Here is a 15,307-nt window from a genome sequence, read left to right as displayed (position 1 = left end):
GACGAGTCGTAGGAGAACGTGTGCGCGGCGCATTATGAAAGGGACTGGTATCCTTTGGAAGGAAGGTGACTCGTCTGTCATTGTGATGAATTTGTTGATTATAAAAATGACAATGTTTGTAAGTTACTTCCTTAGCCGATTCGGCTTAATATCCAGAAAAATCTTATTCTACAACATCAAACCTTACAGGACTTCCGATGAGGTTTTGCTGTAATATGCAAAGTGGAGCGATCTGTTTAATACCAGCAATGCGTTCCCGTTGTTTACAGTCTATGGCGTCTTTTCCATCATAATTAGACAGCCGGCTTTGGCAGGACGGATAGCACCACAACAGCTCCCTAACAAATGGCTCCTGGAGAAAAAGGGCAATTTTAAATAAGCACTCAGTCTGTTAATGAATGACTGTTACATTAACTACCAGCCACAGCCAGCCAGGGAAGGGGAAGGGAAAGCTCAATGTGGAATCAACTTGTTCCCAACAATGATTTAATTGAAAAGAATGATTGAATCGATAATGTATCCAAGGTATGCATCAATATGAAGCCGAAATGAGCCACCTTAGAGATATGTCACAGTTAGAAGATCTTTACTTGATTAAATTCTTTGTACTGATAGCATGCCAATAGTCCTGGTTACTGCATTAACTATTAATGTCTTCCCTGCTGACCTTGCTATTCTTCAGCTTTTACCAAGAGTTAATTATGTCTTTTAGCTTTTAGCTCGGATGGAAACTTTTAGTACAATAAAAATGCGGTATGGATAGAAGATAGATAGATAGATAGATAGATAGAAAGTAGGATGAAGAGTGGCACTACAAGTTCCAGCGAATGGGTGCCTGTAGACATAGTCTGTGACCAAAGACCTCTGGTAACTATGTACATACGATGATCCACGGCACTCCAGATCAGTGATGAAAACCAAATTTAATGTGAATTAAGCAGTAACATTGCCACGGCACTTGAGGCACTTGAAAATGGCGGGAGCACCGCGCCGGAAAAGTTGTGTGATTTTTGCTGTGTTGCATTATGTTACTGCTTAATTCACATTAAATTTGGTTTTCACTACAGATAGATACATAGATAGATAGATAGATAATAGATAGATAGATAGATAATAGATAGATAAATAGATAATAGATAGGAGATAGATGATGATAGATAGATAGATAGATAGATAGATAGATAGATAGGAGATAGATAGGAGATAGATAGATAGGAGATAGATAGATAGATAGATAGATAGATAGATAGATAGATAGATAGATAGATAGATAAATAGGAGATAGATAGATAGATAGGAGATAGATAGATAGATAGATAGATAGATAGATAGATAGATAAATAGGAGATAGATAGATAGATAGATAGATAGATAAATAGGAGATAGATAGATAGATAGGAGATAGCTAGATAGGAGATAGATAGATAGATAGAAGATAGATAGATAGATAGATAGATAGATAGATAGATAGATAGATAGATAGATAGATAGATAGATAGATAGGAGATAGATAGAAGATAGATAGATAGATAGATAGATAGATAGAGTAGATAGATAGATAGATAGATAGAGTAGATAGATGACCAATACAAACCTTGTTAGATGGGTTCATTGTGCATTTTACAAGCTTGTTTTGAGATATTGACTTACTATATTCTTTCTGAGGAAATCTATCCTCTTTGATTGATCTACAAAGTGTCAAATTGACTCCATTAAGATTTAATACTGGAAACTTGGTGTAAACCAGGCTTAACTGAATAAATCACCCAGCAGTAAATAATGTACTGATTTCTAAAGACTGCTGAGTGATTTACTTACATATAGTTGCATTGTTACAGTACAAGTCTTCAGATGATACTTATTAACTTTTTCCTAGTTCAACCTCTTTTCTTTTACTATCCTATATGAGATTACTGTACGTATTCCCCACTGCTATTGCCCAGGGTTGTCTTTAATCCAGACTAAGATACATGACTAGCCCCATACTACAATGCATACTCATTATTACGCATATATGTGTGGTAATACATGTGATACATAGGATTATTTATTCGCTCATGCCCATACTTCCACACTGAACTGACGCTGAAATGTTGTTGGAATGTTTCATTGTTCTATTGTTTTCATTGATTTCTACATTCTGCGATTATTATAAGGATGTTTTACCGGCTTACTGGTTGGAGTTTTTTTTTAGTCTATGTAAAAACTGTGTATAAAGCTATTAAGTTTGAAGTTAGGCCCTTTCACATATCTCCTCGTACAGTAATGACAGAGTTCAGTTCGTCGGCTGATTGCAGTCTTTAACCAGGTCAAACAACTCATCGGTAGCCGGCCGGACATCGCTCCTTGTAGTAGGTCATGTGCGGTTGATGGGTAATTAAAGCAAGGGCTGCACAGACATCACTAATGATGTCCGTGCTGCTCCGCCCACATGATTATTGAGCTGTGTTATGCTGGGTTTACACGGAGCGATAATTCGCCTGATCGTACGATTAACGATTTCGAAGTAACGATTTTTTTTTATAAAGATCAGTGTTTAGATGGAACGATATATCGTGCGTAAAAATCATTTTGCGATCGCTTAAGCCTATGTCATGCATAGGTTAAATCGGTGAACGACTGTTTACACGGAACGATCTGCGATTTTTTTGCGAACGACCAACGACGATTTGAGAACATGGTCAAAGATCAAAATGAACATTTCTCGCTCGTCGCTTAATCGTTCGCTGTGTTTACATGTACGATTAGCGTTCGAATTTGATCGTTATCGTGCAAATTTGCACGATAATCGTTCTGTGTCAACGCAGCATAATAGTTTTCTGTAAGCAAGTGCCGATCTAGCAGATGAGTGGTCGTTTATCCCGCTGGGTCTAATATGGCCCTAAACAGGTTTGGCCACAATAAGGAATTTAAAGGGCAGCAGAAACAATACAGCTGTGTATAATCAGTAAACGATCACATGTGGCGCTTGATCTTTGCGTCTGCTCAGCTTGTCTAAAAGGGCTTTTAGGTAGACATAATGAGGTGACTGGAATACTTCCTCAATTAAAGGGAACCTGTAACCCTGGGCAGCCCCTCCGAACCCACCCAACCCCTGGACAGGACCCCGTATACATACCCTCTCCTGCGTTTCCCGCTGCTGGTGGCAGTCCCAGGGGTGGGTTCGCGTGTAGAGATGAATCGATCCGAACCCGAACTTTCGGCATTTGATTAGCGGTGGCTGCTGAAGTTGGATAAAGCCCTAAGGCTATGTGGAAATCATGGATATAGTCATTGGCTGTATCCATGTTTTCCAGACAACCTTAGAACTTTATCCAAGTTCAGCAGCCCCCGCTAATCAAATACCGAACGTTCGGGTTCAGATGGACTCGAACCTGAACCCGGTTCGTTCATCTCTATTCATGGGGGCTGCCTAGGGTGACCGGTGTCATTTAACCCCTTAACGACTGCGGGCGTATATTTACGCCCTGCGGTCGTTAAGGACGTTTAGAGCGGGGCTGCGTGGTGGCCGCGCTCTGAACCGCAGCGGTCCCGGGTGCCGCTTGTAGCCCGGGACCGCAGGTATTAGCGGGCACGGTCCGATCGCCGTGCCCGCTAATACAGTAATCGGATGCAGCTGTCAAAGTTGACAGCTGCATCCGATTACCGTTTGCAGCGTCAGCCCTGGTGTCTAGTGGGGAGATCGCTCCTCCGGAAGAGCGATCTCCGTCACTAAAGCCGGCCGGGGACCGCTCCAAGATGGCGCCGTCCCCGGCTCGGCACTCGTTTACTTCCGGCTGCAGCAGCCGGAGGTAAACGAGTGCCTATCTCATGGATCTCTGCAGCATATCTATGCTGCAGAGATCTCTATGAGAGATCAAAGCACTTATACTAGAAGTCCCCTAGGGGGAATAACCCTAACCCCAGGGGGGCTTCTAGTATAAGTGTAAAAATTTTTAAAAAAATGTTGTTATTAATAAAAAGCCCCCTCCCCTAATAAAAGTTAGAATCACCCCCCTTTTCTCAGGTTATTAATAAAAGTAAATAAATAAATAAACATGTTTGCTATCGCCGCGTGCGTAATCGCCCGAACTATTAAATAATCACATTCCTGATCTCGCACGGTAAACTGCGTGAGTGCAAAAATATCCCAAAGTGCAAAATTGCGCATTTTTGGTAGCATCAAATGCAGAAAAATGTTAATAAAAAGCGATCAAAAAGTCGTATATGTGCCATCAAGGTACCGATAGAAAGAACACATCTTGGCGCATAAAATGACACCTCACACAGCCCCATAGACCAAAGGATAAAAGCGCTATAAGCCTGGGAATGGAGCGATTTTAAGGAACATATATTTGTAAACAATGGTTTTAATTTTTTACAGGCCATCACATAATATAAATTGAAAAGTCCTTTGAATTAAATAGTAAAAACGGTGAAAGGACGGTTACAAAAGAAAAACTGTGTGTGACCAACTAAAAAATAAGGTCCTCTGTTTACCAAAAGACGTCCGAAAGGAATTGCCATGATCATTATTTTGACGTCCGCGTGGAAACATCCACCATTTAACACATTGTGTCCATTGGACGTCCGTCATTCCATTGACTTCAAAGCATTGCATAGAAGTCAGTTAAATAGAAAAAGTGGACACCTGTTCTCTTTTTTTGACGTTATGTGAACAGAGCCTAAAGTAGTATAAACCCATGGGGGGAGATTTATCAAACATGGTGTAAAGTGAAAGTGGCTCAGTTGCCCCTAGCAACCAATCAGATTCCACCTTTCATTTTCCAAATAGTCTGTGAGGAATGAGAGGTGGAATCTGATTGGTTGCTAGGGGCAACTGAGCCAGTTTCACTTTAGGCCATGTTTGATAAATCTCCCCCATGGTTTTCCAGCAAATATTGTGCTACGGCTGGGTTCACAGTAGGCTTTTGCAATCCGTCTTTTGCAAAAAACTGATGCTTTTGTGTGCATCCGTTTTGATCTGTTTTTCAATTGACTTCCATTGTAAAAAAAAAAAAAATGGATCAAAACAGATCAGTTTTTTTTAACGGACACAAAAGTAGTAACAGCTACGTTTTTTATGTGCGTTAAAAAAACGGATCCGTTTTAATCTGTTTTTTTTTTTACAATGGAAGTCAATGGAAAAACAGATCAAAACGGATGCACACAAATGCATCCGTTTTTTATCCGTTTTTTGCATTCCATTTCATTCCAAAATACGTGCCATGCGCACCCCATTGAGAATGTGACTATGCCCCACACTGGGAATCGTGGCCCGAATTGTTTAAATTTAAAAACATTCTGAAATAATAGACATGTCCCTTATTCCAACTGTATCGCATGACAATGCAGGTTGGAAATGCAGGATGATAATTGGCTCCATTGAAAAGGATTCATTGGTTTCCATGACCACAATTGAAAATGCAGTTATACTGTGAAAGTAAGTGGCAGAAATCCAAGGCTTTCCGGAGAATTTCTGCTATGTGTTGCCTGCACATTTACTCTCATTACTTGGATTTTGTTAATGGCTTTTAGATCTACTTTCATATTACCTTAGAAGTAAGATACTTTACATTCTTTTTCAGGACTTCATTGAATGCTTACGGTTCAAAAGAACCTATTGATGCACATGGAGCTCCCTACACAAAAAACTTTTTCTTTCAAATCAACTGGTTTCAGGAAGTTATATAGATTTGTAATTTACTTCTATTTAAAAATCTCCGGTCTTCTGGTACTTATCAGCTGCTGCATGCCCTGCAGGAAGTGGTGTATTCTTTCCAGTCTGACACAGTGCTCTCTGCTGCCACCTCTGTCCGTGTCAGGAACTGTCCAGAGCAGGAGAGGTTTTCTATAGGGATTTGCTCCTGCTCTGGACAGTTCCTGACATGGACAGAGGTGGCAGCAGAGAGCATTGTGTCAGACTGAAAAGAAAACACCACTTCCTGCAGGACATACAGAAGCTGATAAGTATAGGATACCATGAGAATTTTACATAGAAGTAAATTACAAATCTATATAACTTTATGAAGCCAGTTGATTTAAAAAATATATATTTTTGCCGGAGTACCCCTTTAATACATTAGTTTAGAAAGAATGCTTTACTCTTCTGGTAATTTTCTAATATCTAAATTTCAAGGGGTAAAGATTTAGGTTGTTGAGGCTAATATAGAATTCAGTGCTAATATTGGTCATGTATGATTCCCAATAAAAAACAAAATGTAATGCAATGAGTTTTCCCAAGATAAGAGGGAGATGAATTCCAAATTTGCCAAGGTAACAGCACCGACAAAACCATGTTCCGGGTATGTCCCGAGAAGCTCTGCCCCTCACCACTGGAAGCTCCGCCCCCTTCCAGCACAAGTGATGCCACTCATGCAGAGCAGGGAGAGGAGTCCCTGGGGCCTAGAGGAACCATACTGGTAGGGTAAGTATAGCTTTTTTTTGTTTTAAATACAGATGAAGGGACAAGAGGATGCTGAAGTAGGTATTGGTATGATTATGAAGGGGAAGGAGGAGGATGAAGGGGGTACTGGTATGATGATGAAGGGACAGGAGGAGGATGAAGGAAAAAGTAGTATGATGATGGAGGAGCAGGAGGATGAAGGAGGTAGTACTATGATGATGGAGGGGCAGAAGGATGAAAGGGATAGTGCTATGATGATGATGGAGGGGCAGGAGGATGATGTAGGGATAGTAATATGATGATGGAGGGGCAGGAGGATGAAGGGGGTAGTATTATAATGATATGAAGTGCAGCTGCATCATATGGGCACAAACTACCAGTATGTACAGTCAGTCAATAAAATGCTATCTCTGAGTCTCAGCCTGCTCTGAGTGGGGTGTGTAATATACTTGGGACATGAAACTGGGATGTGTAATATACTGGGGACCTAATACTGGGGCGTGTAATGCTCCTTTTGTGTTGTTCTGACTGTAAATTCTAACTGAAAAATTTTGAACCCACACCCATGATAGGCCACACCCAACGAGACAACACCTACAATAAGCCACACCCCTTTTTAATGCTTAAGTGTCCCTGGAAAAAAATCTCAAATGTTGGCAACTATGGAATTGGCATCACCAATGATTTAGTAGGGATTACTATTAAATGTTTAAACCAAATGTATAGGGAACCTCCTTTATATGACTAGGTAAAGAAACAAGACGCTCTGTAATAACAGGCATCCCTGCAGGATATCTCTGTTCGGCTATTTTCACACAATGGGGGAGATTTATCAAATATGGTGTAGAGTTAAACTGGCTCAGTTGCCCCTAGCAACTAATCAGATTCCACCTTTCATTTTCCAAAGAGTCTGTGAGGAATGAAAGGTGGAATCTGATTGGTTGCTAGGGGCAACTGAGCCAGTTTCACTTTACACCATGTTTGATAAATCTCCCCCCATGTCTTTTTGTCCGTTATTTTTAAATGACGGCAGTTATTCTTATTTCCTTATTTCTTTATGTATCATTACAAGAGTTCTATACTAGGCCATTGGGTTTCTTCATGCACGATTTCAACTAGTTTATGGCCTATATTATAGATGTTGATGCTGTAAAGCTCTTTTTATTTGTATTGTTAGCAATTCAATATTAGCGCTATATATACTGCTGTATTACAGTGAGCATCGCCATTACTACTCATTGTAGGACACAGCAGGCAAAATTATAGCCACCCACCCAGACAGTTTTTTAAGTCTCTACAGTGAATCCATCTGTTAAATGATATTGGAGAAAGAAGTAGAAGAATGTAAAGAATTAAAGGGATACTCTGGAGACTAAAATATATATTTCTAATGCATTGCTTTAATAAAGTTATATTACTTTATACCTTTAGGTAGAGCAAAATTTTCCCTTTCGAACTGCTACAGTACATGGCTGTGTTCCTGCTCTGTTTTTTAACCTCATTTTGAGCCAGAAATAATACAAAAAATATACTAAAAGCAAAAAAAAAAGCTAAATAAAACAAAAAAAATTGTTGAAAATAAGTCTAAAATAAGTGTGTGACCATAATCTCAAGGTGTTGTCAAAATATTTTGTTTCTTGCTTTGTGGGATACATTGGGAATTCTTATTACTTAAAATCAGAGCAGATATCATTTAGTTTAGTAGGTCTTTTTAGGTCATTTTGCATGGCACTTTTCATCACTCTTGAATGTAATATACTATATACACAGGATATACTGTAGAAGATAAATAACAGTCTAATTTGTAGATAATGTTAACAGACTAGACAGTCTACAAATGAACCATATTTATAACAATGGCTCAGACTGTTTGAAAATCTGCAGCAAGTGGTGGAAGTTATACACCAGTTCAAAGTAGGGACAAAGGTTAGAGATATCTTTAAGGACAGCTCACAAATGGTAGTATGCTGGGGGAAATTTTATAGGCTGTGTACAAGTGTATAGAGAAAATACGGCTCACATAGTAAAATTTCTTTTTATAATAATAATAGTAAGAATAATAATAAATATAAATAATAAGTATACAATTTTTTTTGCTATATATATACACATTCATCAAGTGTGCAGGAATGCAACTATGCTCATGCAAGGGGGTGCTGGCGGAGGAGCTTTACATAGGTGCCCTTAAAATTTGATTGGCAAACGGCGGCAGCATGTACAACCAGGCTGGCCCTATAAATACAAAGCTGATGGCCACGCTTGCACCCTAGTGGCAAGATTTGTATAACAATTGTGCAGCATCTAAGCTTGTGCATGGTGCGGAGAACAACAATAGAGTAGGGGGGGGGGGGACAATATCACCCTAAAAGCATAGCCATGTGTATGTAACATCAATGTCCAGCTTCAAAATCTGGACTCAACTCTGGACTATGACTCACTGTGCAGACCTGAGGAAAGTACAATTTTGCTTTTACATAGTGTGAACCTGGCCTAAAATATTGGATCTGTTTTTTGTATAATACTTTGATTTGTGTAGATTTTTGGTCTTTTTTGCAGAATGGCACAGTCAGGGTTTAAAGTGACTCTGTACCCACAATCTGCCCCCCCCCCCCCCAAACCACTTGTACCTTCGGATAGCTGCTTTTAATCCAAGATCTGTCCTGGGTTCCGTACGGCAGGTGATGCAGTTATTGTCCTAAAAAACAACTTTTAAACTTGCAGTCCTGTGCCCAACGGCCGTGGCTTGGAGTATCCGTGCCCTAACCTTGCACCACCCCTCCGTCCCTCCTCCCCGCCCTCTTCACCATTTTTCCTATTCCTCTGCAGTGAAAACTACACAGGTGCCTTAATGATCCAGCCCATGTGCCGGGCTGACACAGTTTATGAATAGAAGACAATCTGCCTGGGGCATTCCTAATGATGAGGAGGGCGGGGAGGAGGGACGGAGAGGGTGAACCAGCCTAATGCATACACAATCTAGGCCACGGCCGATTGGCACAGGGCTGCAAGTTTAAAAGTTGTTTTTCTAGGACAATAACTGCATCATCTGCCGAACAGACCCCAGGAAAGATCTTGGATTAAAAGCAGCTATCCGAAGGTACAAGTGGTTTGGGGGGGGGGGGTCAGATTGTGGGTACAGAGTCACTTTAAAATATTGTAGTGGTGCCCCCTTGTTCCCATTATAAGGGTAATTACAATTATTTTATTTAAAGTGAATATTTTTTCTTCATAAATGAGATTTCTGAATGCAAAATTAAGCTTTATTCCAATTCCCTATGATTTAGCATCTGCTCAGAAAATGATGAAAAAAAATCCTCCAAGCTGTTTTGGTAGCACAACGGGAACCTACACAATATAAGGCAAGTGGTTTCAATGTTATGGCTCATCTTTCATTTGGGGGAGGGGATACCTGCTATGCCTGCCAAATACCGGAGTATTATACTGTAACACGGCAATATAAGAACAATCCTTGTCACCTTCATAAACCCTTGGTATTGTTGATGAATTACAGACATAAGGAAATGGAGATTCGGATCTATAGCTTGTAAAAAGCTTTGAATATGTTCTAGTTTTGCTGCTTCAATCTCCTTCTGTATCATATTTTCTTTGACAGAACAATGGAGATAATATGTAAGGTTGTTAATCAAGTTTTTAAGGTTATATATAACACTAAAAAAAACTGTCTCTCGCCATCTTATTGATACTAAAAAAGTATTTCAACATTCATAGATGCAGAAAGTTATATTAGTTTCTGCACTGCATGAGCTCGCACAAGACTTTTAGAAACCAATACCTCTTACCTGGGAATAAGGCACAACTGCCTTTTTCTTTTAGATCAACTGGCTTTAGAAAGTTATATAGATTTGTAATTTACTTCTATTTTAAAATCTCAAGCCTTCCAGTACTTATCATCTGCTGTATGTTCTGCAGGAAGTGGTGTATTTCTCCCAGTCTTACACAGTGCTCTCTGTTGCCACCTCTGTCCATGTCAGGAACTGTCCAGAGCAGCTGCAAATCCCCATAGAAAACCTCTCCTGCTCTGGACAGTTCCTGACATGGACAGAGGTGGTAGCAGAGAGCACTGTGTCAGACTGGAAAAAAATACACCACTTCCTGCAGAACATACAGCAGATGATAAGTACTGGAAGACTTGAGATTTTGAAATAGAAGTAAATTACAAATCTATATAACTTTCTGAAACCAGATGATTTGAAAGAAAATTATTTTCCCCAGAGTAGCCCTTTAAAGGTAGCAACAAGACTATACACTTAGGAATTAAACTTTTCACTTTTCCATCATATCTTTTTTTTATATGTAAACCAGCCTCATGATGGATTATGACCTCAATGGTGTCATATAGTGGATACATAACCATAAGATACAAGTGCCAGTTATAAGCACCATACAGTATATTCACAAGCTGGTGGCTAATAAGCCGCTTGACGATCAAAGTTCTTCTGTTGTAAAATAAATATATATATATACTGTATATATATATATTTATATATATATATATATATATACATATATATTTATATTTATAATAAAATTAGATTTTACCTATGCCAGCCACCTGGTGAGGTGAACTGCTTTACAATAAGTCTGGAAATCCTATGGTTTTCATTGTCCTAAAGAAAGTTGGCTGTAATTTTGCAAAAGAAGAGATATACTAGTTGTCAGTAGAGGATTATAATAGGGGCGTTTTGGGCGGCAGCCCGGGGTCCTGAGCTCCTGGGGGGCCAATGACCACCCAAAAAGACTTATACTTTCAATTGTGTACTGTCTCCTGGCTACACTTCTGCCATGATTTGCAAAAAATCACTGTTTTTTTTATGGCAATTTTGCACAAATCAGGACGCCAGGCTAGTGCTTCCATAGTTACAGTGGGGGGGGGGGGGGGGCCAGGCTTGGTGAACAGCCTGGGGCCTATGGTAAAGTTAATCTGCCCCTGCTAGTTGTTGATGCAAATTGAAGGGCTTCCATGATTTTAGGAATTATATAGGAGTTCAAGTAACGAGAGTTGCTATATTTTTTTTTTTTTTCATAGCTGGATGTGATTTATGGAGAATAATTTATTAGGGTCAGCTGTAAGATGAATGGCCGGATATTTTACAGCTGTATTTGGCCAATTAAATGTGTAATTTATTTTAAATGAAACAATAATGTGTCAGGGTCAAAAATATTTAGGCTCTGTTCCCACTTTCAGGTTTTGACTTGCAATTACTGAATACAAAACCAGAAACAGATCATAAAGAAAAAAGACTTCTTTCCTTTTCATATCCGTTTCTGGCTTTTTATTTAATAATTGGAAACCTGAATGTGGAGACTCTGCGGCTGGCCATTTCACTTATCAATACCTTCGGCAGATTCTCTGGCCTACACATCAACTGGTCAAAATCGGTTTCCATGCCCCTGTGTCCAGCAGGATGGTCAGATAATGAACAGGGCTTGCCGGTGGTGGACTGTTTTAAGTACTTGGGGATAGTGATATGCCGCCAGTATTCACAGGACTTGCAGAGGAATATTCTACCCTTACTGGATCATGTCAAACAGAAATTCAAAATCTGGGCGACTTTGCCTTTGGCAGTCCCTGGTCGTATAAATCTAATTAAAATGGTAATCCTACCTAAATGTCTCTACATTCTGGAGCATTCCTCTGCACCAGTCCCCATGAGTTTTTTTCGGCAACTCCACTCACTATTCCCTTCTTTTGTTTGGGGGGCATCCAGATCCAAGCTTAGTCTACAGACGCTACAAAGACCCAAACAGTACGGAAGTGTGTCCCTCCCGGATGTGTACCTGTATTATTTAGCAGGCCAGGTGCGTTACCTCAGTAAATGGGCAGAAGCTGGAATCCTCCCGAATAGAGAACACCATTTAGCACATTTTCTGGATCTGAAACATCTGTGGCCTGTCCTTGAGGGAGGTCTTATTAGACCGGCTAAACTGTTACCATTGCATAAGCTGGCCCACCAGGTCTGGGAAGCTATCAGAAACCTGACACAATATAGTGACACAATGTTGGAGACCGCTATTTGGTACCACCCCCGTCTTTGCCACTTCTCTGAAAACCTAGAACCGCGATTCTGGATAGGGCAAGGGGTATGTAAATTAGGGGATGTGTGTGATACCCGAGCATTCTTCTCATTCCAGCTATTCCAAGACAAATATGACCTTCCTAGGGGCTCTATGTTCCGTTACCTGCAACTTAGACATGTCTTCCATGCCCAGTTCCCAGGCCCTCACATGCCATTCTCCAATTACCCACTGATAGGTGTGTTTAAGTCCCAAGGACCTAGAGGTTTAATCTCGGCACTATACTCATTCCTGATACAAACGAGAATAGAACTTAACCCTTTACCGGCAGAAAATAAATGGAAACAATGTATAAGTGATCTGGATGACGAGGAGTGGTCTTATGCTCTGTCCTCTCACCTCTATGTATCACCGGCCGTTAATAATTAGTTAATTCAGTTATTTATCTTACATCAAAGCTACTTGACACCAGTTTGGATGTTTAGGATGGGTAGATACCCCTCAACAGAATGCCACAGATGCAGATTTGCTAGGTCTGATTTCTGGCATATGATATGGGAATGTCCGGCTGTTTTAGACTTTTGGCATGCAATAGGGAACTACTTGACACAGATGATAGGTATAACTGTACCCTGCACGCCTAAAATTTGCATACTTGGACTCCTAGACGAAGAATCCTGGCCACATTACCACAGAATATTTTTGAGGGAATCCTTATTTATGGCGCAGAAAGTCATAGCTATTAGTTGGATGGACATCAGACCCCCCACGCATCAAACTCACTAACTCTACTCTTTCATATGAATACATAGTGTTTAAACACAGAGGTTGTGCCGGCAAATTTAAGAAGGTATGGGGCTGGTGGTGTGATTCACCGTTGACAGCTTTCCGACCAAATAGGTTCGCAGGGATGGACAATAACAACCTACCCTCACCGAGAGGAATTGACTGATGTGCCCATGGTGTGTGCACTTGTGGAGTAGACCTGAACTTGTTCTTATAGATCTGTGAAGGCGCCTGCGGACCCAGTGCTGATAGTTCGCAACCTGTTGTACCCTTCTATGTTTCGCTTTCCATTCGTCTCAGTTCACATAAGAATGCCTTATCCTGATGTATGATTACGTATCGCAGATGTTGTTTTACATGTTTTCACCTCTAAATGTCATCATATTCTATATTCTGGAACTGTTTGCGTTAACATTATGCGTTACTTATGTGACATGTGTACACCCTTCAATAAAAAGAGTTTAAAACCTGAATGTGGGAACACGCTCTTAAAGCTTCTGACTTTAAAGGGAATCTGTCAGCTCCCGGGCCCTACCTAAGGTGCTGACAGTGTACTGTAGCTGGCAGTCCCCTAGTGAGCATGGTGCCTCTTGGTAATTTGTCCGTGCAGCGGATTATGCACAAGCCTACTGTAATGAAGAGTCAGAGTCTTGTTTGTCCCACACTCTGGCACACCTCACTACTCCTTTCTCTTCCCTCTTCTTCATGAATAATCAATGCTGCCCAGCCTGTCAGCCAGTGTCTCTGATTGCAGATCAGTCCTCTGTAGGCAGTTTAAGTCTGAAAGAAACACTCAGATATAGTTGAATCTCTGACACCAAATGTGTTGGAGCTGTGGTCTAGGGGTAACCAACCTGTCTAGAGACCTGCCAGCAGTGCATTCTCTGGTTCAAATCCCCTGATGGAAATGAAATAGAGGTCTTTATTTTTCTTTCTCATTATTTTATAATTTTTAAGGCTATGTTCCCATACAGTATTTTTGCTCAGTATTTTAGTTAGTATTTTGCAACCAAAACCAGGAGTTGATCGAAAGCACAGAAAGGCTATGTTCACACACTGTTGAAATTGTGTATGGCCACAAATGAATAACAAATAACGCCAATTTCAACAAACATTTGAACCAAAGAATGACCTGCTGGCAGGTCTCAAACACATTTGGGGTCAGAGATTCAACTATAAATTGAAATAATTGCCGTTATTGTAAAACAACGGGCGTTATTTGTTATTCATTTGTGGGCATACACTCAATTTCAACAGTATGTGAACATAAGCTTTCTGTGTTTTCAATCCATTCCTGGTTTTGATTGCAAAATACTGACTTAAATACTGAGCAAAAATACGGTATGGGAACATAGCCTTAAAAATCATACAATAATGAGAAAGCAAAATAAAGAGCTCTATTTCATTTCCATCAGGGGATTTGAACCAGAGAACAAACTGCTGGCAGGTTTGTAGACAGGGGAGCTACCCTTAGACCACAGCTTCAACACATTTGGTACCAGAGATTCAACTATATCTGAGTATTTCTTTCAGACATAAACTGCCTACAGAGGACTGATCTGCAATCAGAGACACTGGTTGACAGCTGAGCAAGCAGGAGGCCGGACAGCATTAATGAGTTGTGAGGTGTGCCAGAGTGTGGCACAAACAACACCTCTTTGACTCTTTATTACATTAGGAGACGTGAGATATCCATGTGCATAATCCACTGCACGGACAAATTACCAAAAACACCGTGCTCACTAGGGGACTGCCAGCTACAGCACACTGTCAGCACCTTAGGTAGGGCCCGGGAGCTGACAGATTCCCTTTAAAGGGACCTGCCACACTGTACACACAGTCTGAGCTACCAACATCATGTTACAGTATAGGATCACTATGTTTACAATGAAAGGTAATTTATTTAACTTTTATTTTAGTATACTACTTTTAAAAATTTAAACCTATAGGACTGTGCGAGTGGTCATTTTTTTGCACTATAATCTATAGTTTTTATTAGTACCACACTTGTGTATATGCAACTTTTTGATCACTTTTTAGTTCATGTTTTAAGGGATGTGATGTGTTCAAAAATCAGCAATTTTGCACTTGGGGTTCTCA

The sequence above is a fragment of the Dendropsophus ebraccatus genome, chromosome 6 (assembly GCF_027789765.1).
Source record: "Dendropsophus ebraccatus isolate aDenEbr1 chromosome 6, aDenEbr1.pat, whole genome shotgun sequence".
NCBI lineage: Eukaryota > Metazoa > Chordata > Amphibia > Anura > Hylidae > Dendropsophus > Dendropsophus ebraccatus.
Note: the sequence above shows the minus strand (reverse complement) of the source record.